Genomic DNA, 10,209 nt, shown 5'->3' on the forward strand with positions numbered 1-10,209 from the left:
GGGGATATGGGGGGAGGCTCACCCTGCCTGCTCTGACGAGGTCGTTCACCTTCTTGTGGCACTGGGTGCCTGTCCGTGGTGTCAGGCACTGGGTGCCTGTCCGCGGTGACGGCCTCTGCCACTTCCCTCCACAGACGCCGGCTGTGGCGTGGGGCAACTCTGCGGCCGTGCCCGGGATACAGGGCGTCCCTCCTCTGCTCCACCGCATCCAAGAGCGCCTCCACATCGCGTGACTCGAACCTTGGGGCTGAGCAACGGCCAGCCATCCAGTCGGGTGTTGCGGTCGGGTGTTCCGGTCGGGTGGGGGGGAGCAGCGCGGCCTTATGTGCCGTCACGTCGTGCAGCGCGAATGACGCTGCACGGCGTGAACCACTGCGCAAGCGCGGATCCCGTTACGTCGCTGCTAGCCCATTTCGGGCCGGAGACTATCGACCCATTTTTCCGACGTGACGCAAGTCGGATTTGCGCCGATCGGCGGACTTTCCGCCGATAACGGAGAATTTTGCCCCATGTCCAAGAACCCCTGCCAGAATCCCCTCAATCCGGTACACACTCAAAACATGCGGATGTGATTCACAGCACCCCCCACCCCCACCCCACCCCGCGCACGGCCCTCACCGACCCTCTGCCCCCGCAAAGAACCTACTCATCCTTGCCACTGTCATATGAGTCCTATGCACCACTTTAAACTGAATGAGGCTTAACCTCGCACATGATGAGGATACGTTCACCCTCCACAGGGCCTCCCTCCACAGGGCTCATGTCTCTGCCCCAACCTCCCTCCCAACTCCTCCTCTCATTTATGCTTAATGTCTCCCACCAGGGCTCCCTCCCACTCCATCAACTCCTTCTAAACATCCAACACCTTCCCGTCCCCTATTTCGTCCTTCGACAGCACCAGCATTCTGCAACCCCAGGGGCAGCAGCCCAGGAAACGACTGCGCCTCTTTCCTCACAATGTCCTGAATCTGCAGGGATTTTTTTTAGTATCTAGTCATCGTCACCTGCTCGGGGGTTTAGTTTAGTTTCAGTATTTAAGTTATTTATGTGTTGTTTTTTTTAAACTTTTATATTTGCTTGTGATTTTTTGCATTCTTTCATTCTTGTTTGCGTTGATTATTGTATAAAAACTTCAATAAACATATGTTTAAAATAAAAAGTCTTCCCTTTGATGTGTTGGAAACCTTTGAAGTTCTTTTTTCACATTCAATTTAATTTCCCTTGAACTATTTCAATCCTCTGGCCTTCCTGTGAAGCCGAAACGCTTTAAACTGCATCATTTACATTCAATTTCACAGTCCATTACCTTTTAAATGCCTCTTGATTGACAGGTCCAGGCTATTTCAAAGGAGGAGTTAGATTTTATAACTCTTCATGAATCATTAACCCGGAAGTGGGATGATTGGAAGATATTAAGAAAATTGGATAATACATGTAGTGAGCAATTTAAGGATTAAAAGCCTGGGGTTGGTGTATGTTTGACTGCAGTTGTCATGTGTTTTTTTATTTGCAGAGCCTGGGTAGTTTTAGCAGCCAGAAAATTAAGCTGACGAAGGATCGTGTTTATCAGTCTGGGTTAATACACAGTGGATTGACTGAGGAGGTTCCTGGGGAGTTAATGTACTTTTGCAACCTGCAGAGATAATGGCTAGAATTCTCCGGTCGTTGCAATTTAATATTCCCGTCAGCAGCCCAGCCCTGTCAGCGAGCTTCGTGGTGGCATGAGCTGGTTGTAAGTGAAATCCCATTGACAATCAACAATTGCAATCACCCCTTGAGCGAACCATTCTCTCCGCCTTCTCAAAATAAACAAAAATATTGGGGTTCCAGTCCAGTATCCTAGCCACTGTTGGGGTCTTGCCTGGGATCATAATAGAAGTTCTTTCTCTGAGGGCAGCAAGGTGGCGCAGTGGTTAGCACTGCTGCCTCACGGTGCTGAGGGCCTGGGTTCGATCCCGGCCCCAGGTCACTGTCCGTGTGGAGTTTGCCCATTCTCCATGTTCTGCATGGGTCTCAGCCCCACAACCCAAAAGATGTGGAGGCTAGGTAGATTGGCCACACTAAATTGCCCCTTAATTGGAGGAAAAGGAATTAGGTACTCAAAATTAATTAAAAAAAGAAGTGCTTCCTCTTTTGAAAAGGTGTTGTTTCTAACTACAGTTTTTTCATAGAGGTTTTTTCTTTGTTTTGAAGTCCTTCCGAGAAAGACCAGGGGCTTTGTCCGAGTGCTGCCATCTGGTGTTCTCGCAGTACCAACCTGCCAGTGCTAGATTGCCACTGCCAGAGTGTCAGGAGGCAGTGCCAGGTTGGCACTGGCAGGAGGCAGGGTCTGAAGTTGGGGAGTGAGGGGGAGCATAGAAGGGGGGAAGGCCCTGAAGGGAGGGCCCTATAGTGGACAGAGCCTTTGACAAACCTAGAGCGGGGTATCATTCACTTGGGGGGGAGGGGGGGGCCTTGCCAGTGATTTGAGGGGGTGGTCTTGCCAGCGATTTTGCAGGGCGTAGTGTTATTCTGAGATCGGGCACCTATTTTAAGGGCACCCCAATCTCTGAGGATCCGGCCCTGCCACCCTCATTGGGTCCCACGGCACGAATCACACCTGGATCCAAAATATTTTCTAAGTTTGGGTAGATTGCCGATCTGGATCATGCCAAACCACCTGGCAGGACTCGCACCTCGTTTCCCGCCAGAAACCACACTTAAAAAATGTTTGGGGAGAATTCCACCTATTGTCTTTGTCTTGTTGGTTTGATGGACTAGAAACTTCCCTTTTCCCAATGATGACTGATGGAAGAACAAGTAGAACTTACTTAAATTTACTGGCGCAATATCCCCTCCCCCAACCCCAGCAGCATGTTTTTTGGCCGTGGAGGCAGCTTGCCATCCCCCGCTGCCGGACTCTTCCAGCCCCGTTGACGTCTAAGCCATTTGATCTACTAAGCCGTTTGATTTGAATTTATTTCAAACCTCATTGCATTAGTATAATTTGTGATAAGTAATTTTTAATTACTAGGTAATCATTTAGGATAGTAGAGATATCCAATATTTATTTAAGTTTAGCAGCGCCTACTTGTCATTAATAGATGGTTCTCAAGAAAAATTAGAACACTGCATAATTATCTCAGTCAGTGATTGTTACATTAACAACACTGTGGGAAACACAAAAATACTCAAAGCTAGCGACACTGTCTTCAAGCAATAGATGCCCATGTGGAGTTAAGTGTCTCAATTAGTCAGTGGCTCATTAAGTGAAACTGAAAAGTTTAAAAACATAATGATTGAGTTGCGGGTGTCTCTGAGAAGTCCAGCATTGTCCCTTGTTGTTCGAAGAAGGTGGTGGTACCTGAGTGACTTGCTAGTCCATTTCAGAGGGCAATTCAGAGTAAGCCGCATTGGTGTGGGATTGGAAACACATATAGACCAGACTGGCTAACAGACAACAGAGATAAAGGATATCAGTACCTCAGAATCTGACAGATCCATGTTTTCCAGCAGATTTTTTAATGTTTTAAAATACCCTGAACTCATATCTTCACAGCGTCATATTGAGATTTGATCCTGTTTCCCTGTGTTATAAATTCAAGTTTTAGGATTATTAACCCAGTAGGGTAACAATCGTACTACCATGTCCACCAATCAAGCAGTAAATACTTAAATTGCTAGTAACTTTGGCATCACTGGGGAAAGATTTAGCAGAGAGTGATCGTTGTATCATAGGCATTCGGGTGATGATAGAAAAAGATAGTAGACAATCCATAGTAAGAGGAATTAACTGGAGAGAGCCAGCTTCAGTGATGCAAGAATGGAGCTAGGCATATTAGACTGGAATGAAAGGTTGATGGGAAAAACTGTAGCGGAATAATGGACTCCCTTCAAAACAGAAATAATCTGGAGACAGTCATTGTAGGGAAAGGGAAAGATAGAGCGAACACATCCAGAGCTCCCTGGATGAAAAAGGAGTTAGAAATTAAGACAAGGAACAAAAAGTGTGCTTATGATAGGTGTTAGGTAGAGAATACAGTTGAGAACCAAGAGAAATACAGAAGGTTCAGAGGGGAGGTGAAAAAGCACAGTGGAGAAACAAAGAGGGATTATAATAATAATCTTTATTGTCACAAGTAGGCTTACATTGCAATGTCGTTACTGTGAAAAGCCCCTAGTCACCACATTCCGGCGCCTGTTCGGGTAACAGAGGGAGAATTCAGAATGTTCAAATTACCTATAAGCATTGGATAAAAGCAAATTACTGCGGATGCTGGAATCTGAAAGGAAAGAGAAAATGCTGGAAAATCTCAGCAGGTCTGGCAGCATCTGTAGGGAGATAAAAGAGCCAACGTTTCGAGTCCAATTACTCTTTGACACATTTTCCAGCATTTTCTCTTTTGCTACCTATCAGCACGTCTTTCGGAACTAGTGGGAGGAAACCGGAGCACCCGGAGGAAACCCGCGCAGACGTGGGGAGAACCTGCAGACTCCATACAGACAGTGACCTAGCCAGGAATTGAACCTGGGACCCTGGTGCTGTGACGTCACAGTGCTCCGTTTTTGATTGACTATGTTTTTGAGTTAATGTATAAATAAAAATATTTTTTGAAAAAGAGAGAGGCAATTGGTTCTACAGCATGAGGGGCACCACTCCACATCAATCATGGGGCAAGGTAAGGAGGCAGGCCTCTACAAACTACCACAACCGGTATGGGTATCGAATCTGTGTTGATTTAAAAAAAATGTTTTTTATTCAGTTTTTGAACAAAGTATATTTACAGTTATGTACACAGAATAGAATATATATATATAGAAAAGAAGAAAACACACAAAAAAAACTGGTAGGGTATTATGCATGAGCTCAACAACAGCAACTCTGTACAATTGGCAATATTATTTTTAACACATATGTCGGCACCTGTTTGTCGGGGGGGGAACTGGGAGGTACATATACATTTAGGTGTCGGAGAAACCCTTACATTAGCTATGTCCAATATAGAGACGGCAATACGCGAATGGATCTGGTGTTGGTGTTGTTACTTGCTTCTCCCGGACAGATTTCGCTGCCTTTGTCGTCTCGCGTTCACCTCCACTTCAGCCGTTTGTCCCGTCTTTCGCCCGTATTTTCCTTGCTCTCTGTTCCTGTATTTGCCAAGTTTGTTATCGTTTCCCATGCCCTCCTTCTGGTTATCATTCTCTTACCTCACCCCCACCTCTCTGGTTCCCCTCTATTGTCCCCTGTCTCCTCCCTCTTCTACCCCTCCTCTGCCCCTTCTGCCCCCTTCCCCCCTCCCCCCACCTCCCCTTCTCCTGTGGTTCGCCTTTCTTTTCTCTTATGTTTAGCTGTGTCCCCCCGGTCAATCCCTCCCTCCCACGCCTTGGCTACTTTCCCCTGATTCTTGGCTACCTGGCTATTCTTCTGCTTGTTCGTTGGCCACAAACGGGTCTCGGAACAATTGGGTAAATGGCTCCCACGTTCTGTGGAAGCCATCGTCTGGCCCTCGGATGGCGAATTTGATTTTCTCCATTTGGAGAGATTCCGAGAGGTCGGACAGCGAGTCTGCAGCTTTGGGTGGTGCTGCTGACCGCCAGCCGAACAGGATTCTACGGCGGGCGATCAGGGAGGCAAAGGCAAGGGCGTCTGCCCTCCTCCCCAAGAATAGACCTGGCTGGTCTGATACCCCGAAGACCGCCATTTTCGGGCATGGCTCCACCCTCACCCCCACTACTTTGGACATCGCCTCGAAGAAGGCTGTCCAGTACCCCGCACGTCAGGGGCAAGACCTGAACATGTGGGCGTGGTTGGCCGGGCCTCCTTGGCACCGTTCACATCTATCCTCCACCTCCGGGAAGAACCTACTCATACGAGTTCTTGTTAAGTGAGCTCTATGTACCACTTTTAGGCTGAGCCTTGCGCACGTGGAGGTGGAGTTGACCCTATGCAATGTTTTGCTCTAGAGTCCCCACCCTATTTCAATCCCCAGGTCTTCCTCCCATTTCTTTCTTGTTGCGTCCAGTATGGTGTCAGCCCTTTCTATCAGTCGGTCATCCATGTTGCTACAGTACCCTTTATCTAGGATGCTTGCGTCCAGTAACTCTTCCAGTAATGTCTGTTGCGGCGGTTGTGGGTACATCCTTGTCTCCTTTCGTGGGAAGTTTTTGAGTTGCAGGTACCTTAGCTTGTTCCCCCTGGCTAACTGGAATTACCCTGTCAGTTCGTCCAGTGTTGCGATCCTGCTGTCCGTATATATGTCCCTGTCAGTGTCCCTCCGTCCTGTCCCCACTTTTTAAAGGTGGCGCCTGTCAGCACTGGTGTGAGCCTATGGTTGTTGCAGATGGGAGCTTTGTCCGACATTTTGGTCAGGCCGTAGTTGGTTCCAGGAGTGGAGGGTGGCTATCAACACCGGGCTGCTGGAGTGTTTCTTGGGTGGGGATGGGAGTGCAGCCGTGGCGAGGGCCCAGAGGGAGGTCCCCTTGCAGGAGGCCTCTTCCGCGTGCACCCACTCGGCTTCTGGCTCCTTGATCCATCCCCTTATTCGCTCAGCCGTCGCCACCCAGAGGTAAAATTGTAGGTTTGGGAGGGCTAGCCCCCCCCCCCCCCCCGATTTTGTTCTTTGTAGGACCTTCTTTGGGATCCTAGCATTCTTCCCCCCCATACGAACGCCATGATTAGTTTGTCCAGTGCTTTGAAAAATGCCTTGGGGATGTAGATCAGGATAGATCTAAGAGGTACCTGGGCAGTACGTTCATTTTGATTGTCTGGACTCTCCCGAGAGTGCTGCCCCCCTACTTGTGGGTGTATCGGGAAGATCTCGCTTTTGCTCATGTTGAGTTTGTATCCCGAGAAGGCGCCAAACTCTTTCAGGAGCGCGATGATTCCGTCCATGCTGCTTTGTGGGTCCGAAATGTAGTGGAGCAGGTCATCTGCATAGAGTGAGACTCTGTGCTTTCTGCCTCCCCTTCGGATCCCCCTCCAGCTCTTTGCTGCTCTGAGAGCAATTGCTAATGGCTCGATCGCTAGAGCGAATTGCAGCGGGGACAGTGGGCATCCTTGTTTGGTGCCCCTGTGCAGCTGCAAGTAGCGGGAGTTGGTGTTGTTGGTCCGTACCCTCGCCATGGGAGCGTTGTATACAAGCTTTATCCAGGAGGTGAACCCTGTTCCAAGCCCAAACCGCTCCAGTACCTCTATGAGGTATTTCCATTCGGCTCTGTTGAAGGCCTTTTCTGAGTCTAGGGAGACGATCACCTCTGGTATTCTCTCCCCGGACGGGGTCATTATCACGTTCAGCAGGCGCCTGATATTTGAGGTTAGCTGTCTACCGTTGACAAAGCCCGTCTGGTCCTCTGCGACCACCTCTGGTACGCAGTCTTCTAGGCTTTTGGCTAGGATTTTGGCCAGTATCTTGGCATCTGCGTTCAGCAGTGAGATGGGTCTGTATGACCCACATTCCATTGGGTCTTTATCTTTCTTAGCTATCAGCGAGATTGAGGCCTGTGCTAGCGTGGGTGGCAGTGTGCCCCTAGCTAGCGAGTCTGTGAACATCTCCCGCAGGTGCGGGGCCAGTGATGTTGCAAATTCTTTGTAGAAGTCCGCCGGGAACCGTGTGGTCCCAGCGGCTTCCCCGCCTACATGGAGCTAATGCTGTCCACGATCTCTCTCAGTGCTAGTGGTGCTTCCAGGCCCTGTTTTCTGCCCTCCCCCACGACTGGTATGTCCAGTCCATCAAGGAACAGTTTCATCCCGGGCTCCCCCATTGGGGGCTCTGAGGTATACAGCCCTTGGAAGAAAGCTTGAAGGTTTTGTTGATCTTTTCTGTTTCTGTTTCTAACGTGCTTCTGGTATCCCTGATTTGTGCAATTTCTCTGGTGGCTGCCTGCTTTCTCAGCTGGTGTACCAACAGGTATCTGGCTTTGTCTACGTGTTCGTATAGGGTCCCACGTGCCTGGCGGAGTTGGTGCACTGCTTTCCTGGTGGAGAGCAGATCAAAGTTCCTTTGTAGCTCTTTCCTCTCCACCAGGAGCTCTACGGTCGGGGCCTTGGAGTATTTACGGTCTACCTCCAGTATGGAATCGACCAGTTGTTGCCTCGCCGCCCTTTCCTCCCTATCTCTTCACGCTTTGAATGCGATAATTTCCCCTCTTACTATGGCCTTTAACGCTTCTCAGAATGTGGAGGGTGAGACCTCCCCGTTTTGGTTGTTCTCCGTGTAGAATCTGTGTTGTTAACATAATTATATATATAATGAAATGAAATGGGAAATCTGCATTTTGTATTTGTTTGTAACTTAGTTCAGGGCTGTGAGTGATGGTTAATCTTTCGCTCAATAATATGATGAAAGTTGCAAGCCTAAACCTTGCTTTATAATGGAAGGGAAAAAAGAGAAAGAATTAAGATCAATAAATGTTATTATTTTTGCATCTTTAAGATGAATTAATATTGTGCGCTTTTCAGTTCAATATAACAGAATTAAGTATATTTGCTGCAGAGTTTCCCTTCATGATGGATGAACCCTCACCTCAGTATCCTGACTGTGCCATTAACACAATACCGAGGGCAAAAAGATGGTCTGAATTCTTCCATGCCCTACACATGGGGTGAGTGGGCAGAATGTTATTTTGATGCAGGCAATAACATATGCTCAGTGAAAGTCCCACAGAGGAATGTTATCAAGACAAATCATGCCATGGTGCCAGTGATGCCAGTTTGAAGCTCAGTGTCGCAGCCAATATGCTCTTATAACTAGTCACAACTGAATACACAGTCAGCAGCAGTAAGGAGCCCCACTAACCCAATTTAAAGGAAACATAGACTGCTTATAGATTATTTAATGGTTGATTCATTCTGGTTGTTGCTATTATTCTACAGGTGATTGGTACATCCTATAACATCATGCCTGATCTAAGTTGTTCTAAGTTGAAAACCTCTGCAAGGAATGTTATGGCCAGTCCTGAAGGACTTTTTTGTTGACTTCAAGGCTTCTGTAGAAACCAGTCGCTCCTGAACACGGATGCATTAGTGGGTATTTTCCTTGACATAGAGGCCGTGCGGATGAGCACAAGCTACCGGAAGAGGGAGGAGACAGAGTGGAGAAGGGTTCTCAATAGGAAACTATAGAGATCTCATAATTCAGGGAGCAAATCTCCTATCTGAATCTTGGTTAATTAACAATGTATGTGGCTTCAGTGCTTCTGTCAGAATATTCTTACTGAAACCTGCCACTTGCTGTAGTCACAACTGCAATCACAGAACAGGACAGGGGCCACATTGCCATTGGCTGAAAATGTGATCATGAAAAATAACTAATATGCTTTTGTCTCCTTCCAGACTTGAGCATAAGATATTTGCAAGAGCTTGCAGTTTGCCATCTACTGTTGCATAATGAAAACTTCCTGTAGATAGAGAATGAACTGTTGTGTTATGTACTCTGGGATAACACAGGCTGTAACTCGATGCAGCTTTGACCAAAAGATACTCCATACTTTGAAGTAAGTTCAATGTGATTTATTGAACCATTAGCACAGTTCTCTATGAGTTCGACTCTCCTGCTAATCTTGCTATAGTAATTCAGTCTAACTAACCAGTCTGCTCTAAGCCACGTGGTGGGTGTAATGCTTCTGACCTGCCCCTGTCCTACTCTCTAAGTGTCGCCTGTGGAAAGAGACAGAGCATGTGTGCCCTGTCCTTATATATGGGTTGTGTAATGCCCCCTTGTGTCACCTCTGGATATCTTGACTGCCCATTGGCCGTGTCCTATTCTATGTGTTCATTAGCTGTATGTCTGCATGTCATGACATCTCTGGTGCTGCCTCTCATGTTTACTTAGTCGTAGTGTATTTACATTAACCCCTTGTATATTTACAGTGATGCATATCACCACATCCCCCCCTTTTTTCGTGTTACATATTTTCTGTACAGTGTTAAAGAAAAATTGAACAAAAACAGGTAAATAAGTGATGACATGTACAAGTTATGATGACTGTGATGACGATACAAGATCAAAGAATAGTTATGATGACATTGAGGATTATACAATACTAAATAATAGTTATGATGACGTTGAGGATTATATAATACCAAATAATAGTTATGAGTCCAAAGTTCATGAATTTACATGGTCGAGTGGCTTTCTTGTGCTGTTATGGAAGTGTCGATGTTGATGTAATCATTCCCTTGTGAACGCCGTCAATGTCCTGGTGTTTACGTAACCAAGAAGTCATCAGGAG

The sequence above is a fragment of the Scyliorhinus torazame genome, chromosome 8 (genome assembly GCF_047496885.1).
Source record: "Scyliorhinus torazame isolate Kashiwa2021f chromosome 8, sScyTor2.1, whole genome shotgun sequence".
NCBI lineage: Eukaryota > Metazoa > Chordata > Chondrichthyes > Carcharhiniformes > Scyliorhinidae > Scyliorhinus > Scyliorhinus torazame.